Below are 19597 nucleotides of genomic sequence, written 5' to 3' on the forward strand. Positions count from 1 at the left end.
ATCTTACGGTTTATTGCTGAATTTTAAACAGTACAAAACAATAGACAACCAAGAAATATACCGCTAAGAAACTAAAAAGGTAATTAGAATTCTGCTTTCAGGAATTTTGAAATAACAACTCCAGAATTGCCATTCTCCCATAAATAACTTGAAAACTGCACAAAATACATAAAATAACTTTTTAGGTATTGGACATGCCACTGCACAGGACTGTTATCCTTGAGAGAAGGGGAAAATGAGGTCAGTTCTATAATTGTACTGAATTTTTTCTAAAGGCAATTTTTGGACCATGAAACAAGAGAGGGATCACAAATAGAACCCATAGATTTGAGTGTGGGAAGCCTAGGGTGACTGGAAGGAGTGGGTCAGGATGAAAAATAACAGAACTGTGCGGAGAAAGAGTTCCAAAAATCTGCATGGGAAACCTCTTTAGGCTCTGTCTGAATCACAATAAATATAAGAGACCAAGTAAAGAATAACTCACAGACAGAAAAGATTCTGAGTAACTCTAAGCCAATTAATTATCAAAGTTTTCAGAAAGCTAGCAGTTTGAGTTTTCACTAGTTAGAGTAAAGAGAGACTTCATTGAACACAGAGTATTCAGTGGAGACTCCAGAAAGGTTGCACCTTAGTAATGGGTTTAAACTCACAAATAAGGTTACTCTGGACTCTTCCTTTAAAAACCCTGAAAGCAAATCTCAAAAGAATCAAGCTAATTTGTAAGTAACTGCCTGACAGAACAAAGATCACACACAATTTTTCAAGTAAGATAACAAAATCCAGGCCTTGAAAAAGTAACGTGATTGAGTCCAGCATCCAACCAAAAAATTAGTCAATATATCAAGACATAGGAAAATTTAACCCATAGGAGAAAATCAATCAACAAAAACAGAACTAGCAATCACAGAGATGTTGGAATTTGAAGACATGAACTTTATATTAGTTATTACACATAACCTTTATGTGCTCAATTATCAAAAAGAAACATGAATAAAATGAAAAGTGGATGATATAAGAAAAAAAACTAAATGGAAACTCTAAACATGAAATATGTAATATTAAAATTGAACTTTTTACTAGATGACAGCTACTGCAAGTGTAGTACAGAATGTCATGCAAACATTAGTCAGTAGGAAGTTAGTGTGGCTAAATTAATATTAACCACAGGGCATGTAGGTGGCTGGCAACATTTTTCTAACATGGGTGGTGATAACATAGGCGGGCACTTTATAATAATTTATTGATATATATATACTTGTTTAATAGGGAGTTCTATGTATATGTAATATTTAAAATATAACCAAAACATGCACTGGAGATATTAGTCCATTAAATTAGACAAGAGAAAGAAATTATATATATATCTCAATTATAAAGAAACAGGTAAAAGTAACTCTATTAAGAGATTACTTTTTATATTGTGGAAAAACTGAAAAAAAATCAATGAAAAAGCTGCTACAAGTATGAGAAAATTCAGTAAGGGAGCAGGATATAAAATTAACTTAAATCTACCTTTTTTCATATATAAAAACACTATCCATTAGAAGATATAATGGAAAAAAGACCCCAGTCTCAATATAAAATTATTAAATACACCAATAAGAAATATGTTAAACTTAGATGAAGAAATGGTAATAGATTCTGAGAAACAAAAATGGCCTTTACAATGCTAGAATAGCTGAGTAACATCTACTAAAAAGCTAACTAGATATTAATTAAAACAGAAGATGAATCCTTAATAATAAAATCACTGTATATGGCATAGATATATGAGCAGATTAGTAAAACAGAATATAAAATCCAGATAGAGAATTCAGTACATAAGAAAATTTGGTATGCAATAGAGATAGCATTTCAAATCAATGAATGTTGGCGTTGGGTCAAATGGGTAGCTATTTGTAAAATATTACCTTACATTGCTTCATAGGATTATTTCCCCATGGGTCTGAGTGTTAACTATGTACATGTAAATCATGCCATTATTAGAACTACATTGGTTGAATTCTTTTATAACTGTGGAGTGGAAAAAATATGTTTAATTATTCTTCAAATTCTAGAAGATGAACAATAATTTTTATTTTGATTATAAAATTTAAATATTGATATAGAAAAAATATAAGCAAAATAAAAAGACAAAATTATGGGAAAATAATTGCTATATATACAACAGGCAAAAGGTTAATCTCACAAAGTCATTAAAACCTGCATGAAATCAAATTTTTAAAAAGTCCAAGTTCTGACAATAAAGACTGTAAAAGGTGTGAAAAAAGTTCACAGTTAAAGAAAATGCCAGGAGCCTTAAATGTATGGAAACAATGCTATGATATACCCTCGATAAACAAAAATCAAACTAAAACAATACTCAATATGTTTTGCCATCTCAAGTTGATGAAAATCTGACAACAAATCTACGAGGAAAGAGATCCTTTTATTTATCTCTGTATGGATGGTATCGGCAACATTTTATCTCCTCATTTTAAAGCAAGAGATTTTTTTTTTTTTACATCTCTAAAATCAGATTGTATTTTGCACATGAAGGCATTTTTCTGTTGGGTAAGGGGCCCTAATTATCATTACCGAAACATGTCAACTTTTAAATTTTTTCATCATTCAAAAGGAGTCATATGCAGAGTTAGTAGTGCACATGGTTTTCCACACCAAGCAATGAAACTGAAGGCCAAAGGAATTGCCAAGTTGATCAGAACAGCTGAAGACTTTGAAAGCAATAATAAGCTGGTGGGATTGATTTCCACATTAATCTGGGCCATCTTTAAGATTGTGCGTATCAATCTATCAAAACTTTTCTACTGAATTTGAGTAGAAATTTTAAGCTTAGGTAAATAATAATGTACCCAAATGGGTGCCAGTCACTTGGAAGAAAAGCCTAAAGATAATAATATGCACTATGTAAAAAACAAAACAAAACAAAACAAAACTGTTTTACCAACAATTTTTTTAAACAAAAAGGACAATGTGGAATAGAGCAACACAGCCTTTGATGAATCTGACTTGAAAAAGTACTTCAGAAAAATAGGACTATGAATATATAAAGGTTTAGAAATTGTTTACTTAAATTATTTCACGTTCTATAATTGGTCTTATACAAGCATACTTTTGACTATATATACTTTAATTATACATGTTCAGATCCCAAAACTTCAATAAATAGAAAATAATATTAGTAAACATGGTGCTTCAAGACTGAAAGAAATGCTAAAGTCTAATGTTTCAGTATTTTGCTGTTAATATATTTGTATGGTCATTTTGAAGCTGTTATACATATTGTATGAGGAGCAAATAATTATGTTTTCAGAAATCAAATTTCTATTTTAAATAAAATAGGTACACATATACAATAATAATAGTAATAATAATAATAATTCAAACCCTGAAATGTTAAATTTGAACTGGAAATAAGTTGTACAATATATTTTCTACTCTGACATAAAATATGTAAGAGTTTATCAGTCTGAACCATACTCCTTTCTATGTCTCTGGGTCTATTATTTTCATCAGCTTATTTTGTTCATTATATTCCACAAATAAGTGAGATCATGTTGTATTTGTCTTTCTCTGATTGGCTTATTTTGCTTAGCATGATGTTCTTCAGATCCCTCCATGTCATCTCAAAGTATAAGAGCTCTTTCTTTCTTACAATGGACATAGACAACAATGCTGGGGGTGGGGGGGCAGGATGGGGAGGAGGGTGTCTAGTGGGGGAAAAGGAGAAACATCTGTAACAAAATAATTTACTAAAAATTGAACAAAAAAAAGATGAATGCAAGTATGAAATAAATAAATAAAGAGTTTAGAAGCAACAATACCCATTGACAATAAACATTGTTCCATAAATGCTAGCAAAGCCCACTCTTTACTGTGAGGAACCAGAGCTACTTGGAGAACTGGCAGGCTCCATTTCTTGATGGAATATGTAAGAAAGGCCTAGAACAGTCTATTGTGAGAGAATCAAAAAGCAAGTGAACAGAAATGTCTAAAAAGTCATAGGAGCCATCTTGAATACCTTCTTATTGGGCAATTTCAGAACTACTTGAACATCAAATACAGAAGTACTTCATGTCCTGGCTAGTTTTTCTCGGTGGTTAGAGTGTCAGCCTGCGGACTAGAGAGACCTGGGTTCGGTTCCTGCTAGGGGCATGGACCTCAGTTACAGTTTGTCCCCAGTCCCGGTTGGGGTTGTGTGGGTGGCAACCAGTCGATGTGTCTCTCTCATGTCAATGTTTCTTTCTCTCTCTTCTTTCCTCTCTCTCTCTCTAGTTCTATCTGAAGACAAATGCAAAAATATTCTGGGGTGAGGATAAAAAAAAGAAGTACTTCAGTAGCTTGAAGCACATGAAATATATGAAAATCATATATATAATAATATTCCAAAGAGAAAGTGAAAATCAAACAAGCAATGGCAACAACTACTTATATGCTATCATTAGAAATGACCCTATCTCTCTCTGTAAATTGGTGAGAAGTAATTACACATTAATTCTGACTTTCTTGTAGCTAATATTTTCATGGTTAAAATAATTCAATAAATTAGAAAAGTCTTTTTTTTTTTTTTACTGAAGAATGGCAATGAATAATATAGCTAGAATAATAAATATATATCCAATTTTCTAATATTTTTTTACCTCTAAAATACTGATCCTGGCAAGAATCTTCAATGCATGATAAAACTAGTAGTTAAGATGTCAATGATCAACCCAGTGTGTCTACCTATTATACCTCAGATTTCTTGCACAAGAGTAACAAACATGTGTTTACATTGAAAGCACTATTTTAATTCAGGGATGAATATCAGCATCACTAATGGTGGACAACAGAAAGTGACGACAGGCCTTCTGATGTGATGTAATCTGAGGCAGATAGCATCCTCTCTTAAGTAATCTCGCCAAAATTATTTTAACCTGAATCTATTTGAGCCTTTCAATACAATATCCATTTTGCTGGTCATAAAAGGTGACTGAAGTGTCAAATACCACCACAAGAAAACAACCAGATCAATGCTGAAGGTAGGAAATAACTACAAAAGAAATGGCCTGCCTCTTCAACAAGCATTGCCATGTCACGGAAGACTCCTCTAGGTCAAAAAAGTTTTGAGAGTCATGGCAACCAAAATCATGCCTTTAAATGAATCATTTTCTATTCGACCAGCTATAAATGATATTGGGAAAATTTGAGAAAATGTGAATATGAATTGTATATTAGATATAGTTAGAGAATTATTGATTTTTTTTTTTTTTGCTAGGCCTGACAATCATATCATAGTTAGGTAAAGGAGTTCTTTTTTTTTTATCCTCATCCGAGGACATTTTTGTTTTTTGTTCAGATAGAGTGGGGGTGGGGGTGGGGAGAGAGAGAGAGAGAGAGAGAAAGAGAAACATCCATGTGAAAGGGACACATCAAGTGGCTGCCACCTGCATGACCCAACCAGGGCCGGGGACAAACTGCAACCGAGGTACGTGTATGTGCCCTTAGCAGGAACCGAACCTGGGTCTTTCTAGACTGCAGGCCAACACTCAAACCGCTGAGCCAAACCGGCCAGGGTAGTAAAGAAGTTCTTGTCCTTTTAGAGATTCACACAGAAATATTTGTTGTTGAAATATAATAATGCCCACAATTTACTACTGGAACCAAATAGTTTTGTTTTTTTTTTTAATAATTCTCAAATCAAGGTAATGCACGTGTAACTTTTCATTTTACTATCCTCCATATAGTTTCTTTTAATCATTTCAGTACTTAAAAGGAAAAGCAAATGAAAAAATTCTTTGGGGTTCTCATTGCACCTTTCTTTTCCTTTTCACATCAACTCTGAATCATAAGAATCTGAGCTGCCTTCATAGAGATAATTATTAGAACTCAGAAATGTACATGCTTCCTTAAAAAATAAGCATTTAGATTTTAATTGACTTTTATGGTTGTTTGAAGACAGGGATATGTCTTTAATAACTGAAAAATAAAAATATGTGTTATCATAGGTGTCATGATATTTAACATTTTTTCAATTTTTCAAAAAGTTGGGATCAGCAGCTAACTTAGAATATGAATATTTGAATAGCTGAGCATTGCTATACTTTGTATTTGTCATCATATCTATAAAACCATTCTCATTATTTTAATGAAAAATTTGGTTTGATATATTACACCTATTTTTTCTTAAATATATTCAAATTGTTTCATGGACTCATTTCACATTTAACAACCCTCTCATTTTTCCAACAAATATATATACATATATATTTAAACTTATATTCTTGTTTTTTTGTTTTGTTTTTGGCTGAACTTATCTTATTGTTGAACATATTACATATGTGCCCTCTTTTTACCCTATTGACCCTCCCCAATTCCACCCCCCTCCTGCCTTCCCCACAGTATCGTCTCTGTCCATTTATTATACATATACACATAGAAGTTCTTTGGTTTATCTCTTCCCACACTCCCTCCCCCTTTTCCTTTGAGGTTCATCAGTCTAACAACCAATTTGTACTTCTTAATTCCTTCATCTTTTTCACCCATCCCCCCAACTGTCTCCCATCTGGCAAGCAACAAAAGTTCTCTGTATCTATAAGTCTGTTTCTGTTCTCCTTGCTCATTTTATTTGTAGATTCAATTGTAGATAGATATGTATTTATTGAATGTTATTTTTATATTTTTGTTCTTCTTCTCCTTCAAGAAGATCCTTCAACATTTCATATAATACTGGTTTAGTGGTGATGAACTCCTTTACTTTTTTCTTGTCTAGGAAATTCTTTATTTGATCATCAATTCTAAATGATAGTTTTGCAGGATAGAGTAATCTTGGTTGTAGGTCATTGCTTTTTATCATTTTGAATATCTCTTGCCACTCCCTTTTGGCCTGCAACGTGTCTTCTAAGAAATCAGCTGACAGTCTTATGGGAGCTCCTTGGTAGGTAACTAACTGCTTTTCTCTTATTGCTTTTAAGATTCTCTCTTTGTCTTTAATCTTTGGCATTTTGATGATGTGTCTTGGTGTGGACCTCTTTGGGTTCATCTTGTTTGGAACTCTCTGTGCTTCCTGGACTTGTATGTCTGTTTCCTTAACCAAGTTAGGGGAGTTTTCTGTCATTATTTTTTTAAATAGGTTTTCAATTTCTTGCTCTCTTTTGTCTCCTTCTGGCACCCCTATGATGGGAATGTTGGTACCCTTGAAGTTGTTTCAGAGGCTCCTTACACTATCCTCTTTTTTTTTTTTCTTTTTTGCTGTTCTGATTGGGTGTATTTTGCTTCCTCATATTCCTAATTGATGGTTTGCTTCTTGGCTTCACCTACTCTACTATTGATTCCCTATAAATTATTCTTTATTTTAGTCAATGCAGTCTTCATTTCTGACTGGTTCTTTTAATGTTGTTGATGTCCTCACTAAGTACCTTGGAATTCTCCTTAAGTACCTTAAAGTTCTCACTAAGTTTCTTGAGCATCCTTATAACCAGTGTTTTGAACTCTGCATCTGATTGATTGCTTATATTTATTTTGTTTAGTTCTTTTCCTAGAGTTTTGTTCTTTTCTTTCATTTGGGACATGTTTTTTGGTCTCCTCATTTTGGCTGCCTCCCTGTGTTTGTTTCTATGTATTAGGTAGAGTTGCGATATCTCCTAGGCTTTGTAGGGTGGCCTATTATAGCAGGTATCCTGTAGGATCCAGTGGCACAGACTCCCTGATCACCCTAGCTGGGCCCTCAATTTGCACCCCTAGTGTGGACTGCACACCCTCCTGTTGTAATTGAGTCTTGATTGCTGTTGGCACTTCAGTGGGAGGGATTTACTCAGGCTGATCAACTGCAGGAACAGGCTATGCCCACTGACCACTGGCCTCTGACTACCTTGGAGGATCAGCTGTGTAGGGCCCACCACACAGAGCAATACTTACTTCAGCAGGGCTCTGGTACCCACTAAGTTCACTCTTTGAGTGTATCACTTGTGGAGGTGGTTGAGTGGTGTACTCCGATGTGGTCTGAAGCTGTCCACTGGGTGTGCTGGCTCTGGGCAAGGTCAGTCACTTAACCAGAAGTATGGTGCTCACTGAAACCAAATGCTGCTTGTTTGAGAGATTTTTGGAAAATCTGATCAGGATCCAAGACACGCCAATCCTATGGTAAAGCCATTGGAAACAGCTTGGGTGGGCTAGAAGGTTGGGTGGGGCAGGGCATCAGGGAATCACCAGGGCATGGCATAAAGTGTGAGTCAGGTTGCTGGAGTCCCAGATATGGCTGCTGTCTGCCACCCCGGGAAGGGCTCATCAAAGGAATAATGACCTCCGACAGCAAGTCTGTCCAGGAGAAAGCTGCTCCACCAGCTTTTGCCCCAGTGCCAAAGAATCAGTTCTTCCCTGTATGTCTCTGGTGCTTTCAAGCTGCTTCCTCAATGCTGGAGCTCAGAAGGATTGAGTTCAAGTAATTCTTTCACGGGCCCTGTAAAAGGAGCGGCCTGGGCTCCAGAAGCCTCAGCCTCCCTCAGCCTCAGTTCCCGCTGGTTTTTACAGCCAGAAGTGACAGAGACTTCTCTTCTTGGCATTGGAACCCTGAGCTGGGCACCTGGTGTGGAATGGAGACCCCTCACTTCTCAGGGAGGACCTTTACAGCTGAAGTATCTTCCTGATTTTTATCTGCCACACTTGGGTGTGGGACCAGCCAGTCCGCACCTCTGCCCCTCCTACAAGTCTTGATGTGGCTTCTTTAATTTGGTAGTTGTCAGACTTCCATTCAGCTCGATATCAGGTGGTTCTCAATGGTGGTTGTTTGGTAGTTTAGTTGTAATTTTGATGTGGTTGTGGGAAGAGGCAAGTACCTATTTCCCTATGCCATTATCTTGACCAGAAGTCTGTCCAACAATTATTAACTTTTTTTTTCCCTAATCCTTTTCTCATTCCTCCTTCACCCCTTCATTATCCTTATTCAGTTGGAGATAGAGAGGAACTTAATGAATAATATCAATGTAAGCAATCTGATTATGTTCAGTATAGTTAATCTGATTTTTAAAATAACGATATTGAAGTACTCATAGATCTGATAATTTTCATTATATTAAATATAAGGTCATAAAATAAATCCAGAGTCACCTTGAATTGCCATTTAATTCACCCTGTTATTTCAAGCATGAAAGTTAAGCTCATGAGATGAGTTTGAAATTCATTAGATGAAATGAAGTTATTTTTTATAGAGAACTATTAATAATACTATTAATGATAATTACTAATAATAGTAATACTAGAACATGATTAATACTGTTATTAATAAGGTTAGATAACCCTGCCTAACTATTTAATCTCATAAGATATGTATTTATGTAGATAAAACAGATAAATGAGACAGGGTCAGAGCTGTTGGAATAGTCAACTATATAAAAAAGAAAAAAAATGTAAAATATAACCCAAAGATAAAATCAAAGATCATATGGACTTGAAACTGATTAAATAGGAAAAGTAAAATGACAAAACCACACACTGGAAAAGATTGAATGGATTATATTATTACAATTGATCTATTATTAGGACGGATATTATTAGAAGAAAATTAAAAATTATAGCAAGCAAAACTGGAACTTATTCTTTAAGATAAATTATTAAGAAAACATTGTATTAAAATAAGCTGTAGAAATCACAATATGTCATCAAAATTAAAAAGCACTTTATTATTCATTAAAGCAAATTAAGAATTTAATAGATTCAGAATTGTATAGAAGTAAAAGAATAATATAATCCTGAGCATGTACTAAATATTTTATATTTTCATAAAGTAAAGATGATAATGAAATTTTAACTCAAAATTAGTATGCAACTAATAATATTGGGATAATTGAGTACCATGTAGGTATAATGCATTTAGATTCATACCTCTTATCTTATAGGAAAACAATAGCTAAATGGAGCAAATGTTTAAATATCCCCAATAATAAGATAATTTATTTTATTAACTTGGAGTAGAGAAAACTTTTTAATTTATATCACCCACCTATAAGAAATCTAAGAACATAGGAAGGAAATGGTTAGCAGCGGGCTTGGAATCTCCTCTCTCACCTTATCAAGTGGTTGACCCCAAGAATGAAAAAAAGAAAGTGACTCAGACAAATCTTGAAAAAATATGCTAATGGAAGACCTCCTGGCACAAACACTAATGGTATTTCTATGGTAGCCCTCATCTATAATGTGCTGTAGCAATGTGTAATTGGTCTGTCTAGATTATTTCTGGCAAACAAACATGGAATCCATATAATTATGGGTCATGAAAAAATGCCATGTAATTTAAACCATCAGAATACAAAATAGTGATATACTGTAGCTAAGACAGCTCCCTCTGTATAAATGATGTGATCCCATACAGAACTTGGAGACCTCAGATAATAATTATGAACAGACTGGAAGTACACTAATGTGGTGAGAAATGACCTGCTCTATTTCTTCCTGTGTCTTCCTATATTCTTGAAATTATTAGTAAATGTTGGCACTGGGTAAATTCTCTAATTCGTGCTGTTCTAGGCAGGCCAGGGTCTCCAAATGGTGCCTCCCTGTCTGAAAATCTATCCTAAGTGATACTGAGCCCTCATCACCACCTCTTCTGAATTAGGTAATTCTGACTGTGGAAAAGTGATACAAAATGCCAGATTCATTCAGCAGTCCAGATGTTTGCTTTTCCAAAGATCTTTTACTCTCTTGTTAGCAACATGATGCTTTCAGGAAGATTTATTTCATATGTAATCTAGTGTTTTTAGATTCTCTCAGCCTAAAAGTTTGTAACAACTTTCCCATCCACCATTCCCTCAATCAGGATTTTAGATCTACCTAAGGCCAAAGTCCCTGTTATTTCTTCTCTATTTATGATGGAATTTACCCAATAGAAATTCCTGTTTTTCTACCATCCTGTTCAATGTGTATGGCTGACAGCATAATGAACATCAGTACATTTTGCTATGAACCCCACTGAAGCTTACAATAGATGAATGGTGCTTTAACACAGTACTCCAGGAAGGCCTTACTGATCTAAAGTTCGGTACTCAGAATAAGTATTTGTCATCCCTATTGTACAGTGCTGTCTACCAGGAAGATTGAGCATTGAAAATTGAAATAAAATGCTGGAGAAGAAAGCCCCGGGACAAGTCCAGAGATGGAGAGATGTGCTGAGTCAGTGGCAAGGTCACAGTGAAATGTATAACAGAGTCAAAAGAAATAGGAACACTTTAGTTTGAGATGTCCTGAAACTAGTTTTCCTTATGTGATGGTCAATGTTTATAACACAGCAGCCTTTAATCAAGAATGCAATTAAGAAAATAACATACACTGTGAAAAACGTATAGAAAAACACCTTGCTTACCTCTCTGGAGGTGCAAATATGGCTGGAAATGGTTCCAGCATTGATGTAGCTCTGATAGGAAGCTATATGCAAACAGCTGTCTATTAGAAGGCATTTGCCATCAGCTCCTATAAATGAATGTGGGCCTTGTAGGGTGGCTGTGTACTTCATAGCACTGCCTCCAGCTGAAGCATCAGGGCCTGCTAAATTCACCTGTGTCTTATAGAAGGATTCTGGGTTTTGTTCTGTTCTTATAAATTTTTAAAAGGATATATATGCCACATAAGTCTGCCTCAAAACCTCAATTTAGAAACATGGGGATTATTCTACAAGAAAAGTAGACCCAGCCAGGTAGCGAAGACAATAACAATGAGCTCCCGTGAGACCCAGCAGGCATGAACTGTGACAAAAACTAGCACTGTTTCTGGAAGAGCAGAAAAGAGGATGTAAAAAGTTATTTATTGCATCAAATACTGACCTTCAATAAACTTCCCGTGAGAGTGTGCTTTTTTAATGCCAAGTGCTTAAACCAAACAAAACCAAAACCAAACCAAACGAAAATTGTCCTAATTTCAATGTCCACTTCATACTGAGCCAAATCTTGAAGTGTCCAGGAACTCTTTACATAAAATCACTAATATATCAATAGGCTGATTAAAAATGAATGTGGCCTTATGCATAAAAATTAATTAAGTAGAAATATCCCATGACCTCTGCCAAGCTGCAGCAGCCTTCTTCCCTGTCTTCAGATATCTGTTCTTTTTCCTATCTTAGGGTTTTAGTTACTTCTCTACCACTATGTGGAGAAAAGCAAGGCCATGTGATGATGGACCGTAGTGATGTATTGGTTTGCCTAGCAACAAGCTACCTTAAAAAGAAGGCACTTTCTACCTGGGGTGGCTTCATCTGAACCCAGTTCCCCAAGGCCCTGGGGAAACAGCATTTCCAGAACTCCATTGAGCACCTGTGCTTACAGACTGCTGGAACACCATGCAGTCAAGCTTTTCTCTTTTAGTCACAAACCACTCTCATGCTAACTTCGTAACGTGGAAGCACAGTGGAGGAGCAGTGTCCTTTGGAAGCATAACCCCTAGCACTCTACACACCATTGTGCTATTCTGTGCATTTAGAGAGTATGGGCGACCATGCTTCTCTGGATCCTTCTGACTTGCTCCATCACTACCAGGTGATAAGCCCTCAGATCGTTGTACAACATAGTGAATGAAAAGATTTCACTCACATCTTGCTTTTTTCTTTCAATATGTTTTTATTGATTTATTTTACAGAGACAGGAAGGGAGACAGAAACATCCTTCCTGCATGCCCCCTACTGGGGAGAGAGCCTGCGACCCAGGCATATGCTCTGACTGGGACTCAAACTGGGACCTCTTAGTCCATGGGACGTTGCTCAATCCACTGAGCCACACTGGCCAGGCTCACATTTTGTTAATCTACCCTGACTACTCATCTCAACTGCAATGCTTTTTTTTTTTTTTTTTCAGAAAAGTCTTCCTGAATCCCATAGTTCATAAATAGCAGGTGCTATTTACACACTCTCATAGCTCCCTACAATTTTTGTTGGTATGTTTATATGGCACTCCTCATATTCTTGACATGGATATTTAATTACTTCATTAATGTTAGTCTTCCACAGGGGCTTGAATATTCTTGAGAGCAGGACAGAGTCTGTTCTGCTCACCATTGTATACCTAGTGTTTGGCAATACTGGGTGTCAAATAAGTAGTTGTTAGATGAATGGATGAAGGAAATAGCAATTAAATAAAAAATGCATAGATATTATAAATATTATCCATTTCTTGTAGGATAAAGACCAGAGTCATAGTTTATTTTCAAAATTTGAATATGAATTTGATAAGCCCTACATGAAGGAGTTCACTGATATTCATCCTGTGTTCATCCTGTCACTACTTAGAAATTGCCTCTTATAAGTCTGGCCAAGTCTGGGGGGTCCTCGGGATACAGGGGTGAGTAACACACATAGTTCTTGAGGCAGCTTACATCTCTGTGGACAGGACAGAAAACAATAGTTATGTCAACAAATACTTTGTATAGTTGATCCTTAAACAACATGAGCTTGAACTCTGTGGTGAGCAGAACAGACTCCTGCTGTCAAGAATATTCAAAGCCCCTGTGGAAAACTAACATTAATGAAGTAATTAAATATCTGTGTCAAGAATATGAGGAGTGCCATATAAACATACCTGTGGGTCCACTTATACCCAAATTTTTTTTCCAATAAATACCTTTACTATTTTTGATCCACAGTTGGGTCCCTGCAGGTGCAGAGGGCCAACTGGGTCCCTGCAGGTGCAGAGGGCCAACTATCTGTGCCTTTTTATACTGGGGACTTAAATATTTGTGGATTTTGGTATCCATGGGGTGGAGAGCTCCTAGAACCAATTCCCATAGGTACTGAGGGACAACCAAGTTTTTGAAGAGTCAAAAGTTATGTGGGTATTTCCAACCATGCAGGGGTTGGTGCCTCAACCCTCCTGTTCAAGGGTCAACTGTACTTAGTATTTGCCTGATATCCAGTATGTAAGGGACATGCAGGGGTCTAAGTTGCAATGTAAGGGAGTGATCGCATAGTTTGGAATTGAGACAGGTGAATTCATGTTAAACTGAGCTTTGAATAGTGAGATTGAGTTACTCTTGTAAAAATTATAGTGTCAGGGAAAAGTGGAGAACTGTTTTAGGAATATGCATCTAGAACTTGTTAGAATCAGGGTTTCACTAGGCAAAATTCATCATGTAATGGTCTTTGGAGTGCGTTGTTTTAGTTCGATAATAACTATATTATAAATAGCCACAATCAACCAAAGAACCTATTAGAAACATTGAAATTGACTGTGTTTAGTTACTTGTACATCTCTAAAATCCTCATACCCAACACATAAAATGAGGACTCAGCTTATGCTTTTATCTGTCAGATTCACTTTTTTAAATTTTCTCATTTTAAGTCCTCAACTTGAGATGTACGAAGGCTTTTGGTCCCCCTTGGGAGTGGGTTGAGGTGTGGAGGCAGCCAAGCCAGGGCTTACCTCTACACTGACTTGAGACCAGTTCAGTAAAGTGCACACCTTAAAGAAACTTGGCTTTCTGGCCTGGATAAGTTTTGGACTACAGGGTACAATTTTGGATAATAGGGCCAGGCCACCTCTACTTCCAAGGGGGTGGTTGAGCTGCTCTCAAACCCTAACACTGAACAGTCTTGGGTTAGGGGACTCTGGAGAAGTTAAGGATCCTGGCCTCCAGACACAGAACTTATATGTATGTATGCGTAAACAAGGACATGGACAACAATGCTGGGGAGGGGGGCAGGATTGGGAGGAGGGTGTCAATGTGGGGGGGGGGAGAAACATCTGTAACAAAAATAAATAAACATTAAAAAATTAAAATAAAATGTTTTATTTTTTCCAGTGTCAGTGAAAGTCATATATAAAGTGATTACTTGTTTTACATTTTGGAGATTATGTTTTCTCAGACAACCCAAGGCATGGCTTTATGGGGGGAAAGCTCAGCTGTCCGGTTTATTGTTAGTTAATGACAGCATGAATTTCTAAGACAGTATAATGAAGTCACCTCTCCCAGTACTGCCATTAAGAGTAGCTACTTTAATACTTCCAATTCAACTAATATATTGTAGCAGAATTATTGCATACATTTTTGTGTATAAATGAAAATAAGTAGCAAAGAAGTAGATACAAAGGATGCAGTGACTCATGTTATGGTAATAATTTTGACCAACAAAAACAAACAAACAAAAAAAAACACAATGTAGAAACCACAAAAATAGAAAGCATGTATCAGACATTATTTTCCTTTTAAGCATGGAATGATTGCATCTTCCCTACATATATTTAAATAGTCTACTCTAATATTTGGCACGCAAGATGGCGTTGAATAAATACATTAAAGGTATCAGAAGATGGACTCACTGACAAGGAAAGGAATAGGAAATAGTAGAGCTTGTATATGTACAGATTGTGTTGAAAAGAGAACATTAAAGAGTGAAAGTAAAAATTTCCATCAGAGGGTAATTAATAAGTACCTTGGCTAAATTTGAAGAAAGTAATACATCTTGGTTGTAGATACTGATCCACCATTAGGACAGAACAATGTATCTCCCTTATAGCCCTCAGCATTCAACCCCTTCAGAAAACTTGACTCAGCTGTAGAGAGTCTGGCCCAAGGTCAAACCCTCTTCCAGAGATGACCTGTATTCAATGACTCTTTGATACAGGGGCCTCAAGGCCCAGAGTCCAAACGCAAATCCTGACAACTCTGAGGGGTCATCACAGAATCAGAGGTCACCGCAGGGCTGAGGTCTCGCTGGGACTGCATTGCTGCTGTTGAACTTCCCCTTCTGCACAATCCTGTATCTGTCTTCTGTCTTCTGCCTTCCATGGATGTGGATTCTTAAAGCACCACTAATACATCAGCGTCTCAGGAAACCCGACCCTGACATTCCCCCACCCCACTCTCCTAAGCGTCATTGTGAACATCTCAGGTGATTCAAGGACTGGTTCCTTCTAGGCCCTGTCTGTTTTCCTGTGCAGCATACCCAAGCTGCAGGGTTCGCACACAGTATGCAAATTTGATGTAAAAATGTGTGTTCAGAGGTGCTGGAGTTATTCATGACCGGGTAACTTTCTCATGATTAGCTCTGTCTAAAATTTCAAGTTAAGTAAACTTGGTTGCTGTAAATTATTATTTTTTTTCTTTTTCTGCCCCCTATTTTATTGCTCCTTATGTCTAATTACTTCATGAGTGTCATCACAGAAATCAGGTGAGGGTTTGTCAGTTTCTGTCCTGAGTAAAATCCGTAATAAAAACTGTGAAGAAGACATAAGAAAGGAAAATCAGACTGACGCTGGAATTTCATGCATCAGAGCAATCCTGGGGGTGGGGGGCAGTTTATTTGTATGGAAGGGACCTTCCTGCTGCCCTTTGTATCGCTTTAATTTCGGTGACATTTTATTCTATCTTAATGTAAAAGGTCAATCCTGTTAAAGTGGATGCCTTTAACCTCACATGACAGAATAATTTCTAAATATTCCTTGTTATCATTTTTCTTCTACTTATAATTACATAAACCTTGTTATCTTAACAAAGTGCTTTTCCTATTCCCACTTGCAGTACTAGAAGACAAGTCAAGGCATTTCATAGCAGATAGTCGGGACCTATTACATTAGAAAATATAAATATATTTTCTCACACATAATCAATTAGACAACTTTAAATTATGTCCCTCCCTCATCTATTTGAACTCCTATCATTACACTTTTATTTTAGCCTTAACATCCTACAGAAAGAACAGTCATCTAGCTGGTCCTTTCTCACATTTGCTAAGGAAGGTGTATTCTGTGGCTATAACAAAATTGGTAATAGCCGTGAGCATTCCTGAATATCCAGACCGTGCTTATCTCATGAGGAGGACCGTGATTTTATGATCATCTCCTGCATGCAAGAGACATCCCTGATATTAATATGCAGAGTGGATAATCTGAATTTACTTGCAATTTCAGTTGAGTCCTTAGGGATCTTTTCACTTTTTGCATATGATTTCTTAATGTACTGCAGTGGCCAAGTGACAGCATTAAGATATGAGCAGTAGTGAAGGCAAAACTAGAATTTCTCATACATCTTTTTCTATTTGGAAGGTGTATGCAGGCCCATCAAATTCCCACAAGACAATTCCTGGCTGTAAGACCTTTGAACATATTTGTTTCGGTATGCACATGTAATCTTTAGATCATGCGTGCATAGCAGCGTACGCTGATAGTTTGCAAAGCACCATCGTATAATACATTAGAAGCCAATGCGAGGTACACACATCTCTCAGTTGTGCCATCTATCTTTTACTCCATACTCACCAAGGGTTTGAAACCTTAGACAAAACAATTGTATTTCAATCAATAATCTGGGCATTATTTGTTAGGTACTAGACCTTCTAAGATAAAAAAAACACACACTGTTCCCAGGACTGAGTTTACTCGAACTGAACATCACAGCTCAAGAATCCTAGCATCTCTGACAGCTCTGGGTACTAGAGGGAGATATTCTTCCTGTCACTGTGGCTCGCTCTTTCTCCGGTTTTGACCTGAGATAGGATGAGATGAGCTGGGAGACAGATAAATAGGAGACGAGTGAATGAGCATCTAAATTTGGCATTTTCCTCTTCCATATGAAGGTGAAGCACCATTTGAGATTAATTGCCGTTAATCTCAGTGCTTACAATTCACAGTGCTCCTTTGAGAAAATATTTTCCTCGTAGGTCTTTCTTTTCGGTTATGTGTTGAGGAAAGGATGCTTTGGAGATGATTAGCAAGATTGAGCAGACAACGTAGAGAAGGGGACTGAGACGACAGCTGAGATCTGTCAACATTTTTTTTCTAAGAAATGTACAGATTTGAGAACTGCCCTCCTGGAGATATCGTGGATATATGTGATTTATTTTTCTTTTATAAATAATATCTGAACTGGTGGTAAAAACTGTCTCCCTTTTACAAAGAATTTATTTCTATTGAAAAAAAAAAAAAAGGTCAAACAAGCAAGGTAACCAAGGTAACTTCTGCATCAATCACAACTCTGTAGTTGACCCTCTCCCGTTTTTTCTCAGGCAGAGAGAAGAAAATGCTACAAGGTTGATAGATACTTCCTAAGATCCAACATCTCTTTCAACGTCAATTATTTCGGCTAAAATACATTAATCTAATGTTGTGAATCTGATATTATTAGGAATAAAATTATAAAATATAACTACTATAACATAGCTAAAGTGGTGGGCTCTTTAAATTCTGTAATTATGTCCAGTTCTAAAATTTCTCTTGCCCTTAACCAGTAATGCATAATTTTCACTTTTACATTTACTGTCTAAGGGCACACTGGGTTCTCAGATCTTCTATTATTTTATTCGTTACCCTAGTGCCACAATATAATTTGATCTGCCATTCCTAACCTAGATCTCATCATAGATTCTCCTGTTCTCAGAAACTTGGAGACAGAAATTCTGAGAACTATTTTAATCACACTTTCTTGGTGGCTCCCTCATTTAAAGGAAAATTTTACATTGAGGTGCCAGAAGACTCTTTTATCAATATTGGTGCTATATTGATTTTATAAAATAAATTCGTTGCCATGCATTAGGGAGAAGGAATAATAGCTGTGTGTAGTGAATACTATAGATAGAGGGAGAAATAGAACAATAGATAAAGAAAACAGAAAGATATGTCTATTCATTATAGTCCTGCAGAAAACCAAGGAATTCTACTTTGCATAGATAATATGGAAATAATCTCCAGTGATATTTTTGGACATCATTCTCTCACATTTATGGTATAATATACAATAATAAAATCCCTTATATATAGCGTAAAATAATATGCTGGGAAGTGCTTTAACTTTTTACAGCTTAACTAAGAGACTGATTTTCTAAAACACTCTTTATGAACATCCAATCAATAATTTTCCTCCAAAAGTCATTATCTTCCCCTAAATCTGGAAGTATATTTCTTTCCTCGGGCTTCTTGTCATAGAACCCATATTGTATCTGTTACCCTTTTAAATATACAACGTTAAAGGTCTTTAAGTTGCAGATGTGTGCTCACGAAGGTCGTCTGTTTATTCGGAGCTGTTTCGCTCTCCTTTGCAGGTGTAGCCCTCACTCGCTAGCCAGCAGCGTGCACATCCCCATCTGATTGCTCACATAATTGCCAAAATATAAAATCATCTCTGATTATTTTTCCAAATTATCACCCCAAATAAGACCTCTATTAATGAAGAGTTTATTATTCCCCAAAAGTTCTGTTCCATAGTCAGATGTTTACAATATTAGAGTTTCTCATATTACATCAAAATTCACTATCGTTTCGTTTCTATGTGTTTATCTTACTTGAAGGCTTTTCAGTAGTTCTGGTTAACTGAATGCTATGCTATGGTCTCAGTGTTTGTGTCTCCTCCCAAATGCATATGTTGAAATCTAATGCCCAAGGGCAGTCAGTATGGGTAACATTAGTGCTCTTATACAGGAGGCCCCGGAGAGCTAGCTCCTCCTTCTGCCATGTGAGAACACATGGAGAAGTCTGCAAGCCAGAAGAGAGTCCTCACCCGACCATGCTGTCACTGAGAAATCAATCTCTGTTGCTTGTAAGCTGCCCAGTTCAGGAATTTTGTTGTAGCAGCCTGAAGAACTTAGACCCCGAGGGAAGAACTTAGACCCCGAGGGAGAATTGTTTCTTCTCCCTGCTGCACAACCCTTTGCCCC

This window comes from Molossus molossus, unplaced genomic scaffold (genome assembly GCF_014108415.1).
Source record: "Molossus molossus isolate mMolMol1 unplaced genomic scaffold, mMolMol1.p scaffold_m16_p_3, whole genome shotgun sequence".
NCBI classification, from domain to species: Eukaryota; Metazoa; Chordata; class Mammalia; order Chiroptera; family Molossidae; genus Molossus; species Molossus molossus.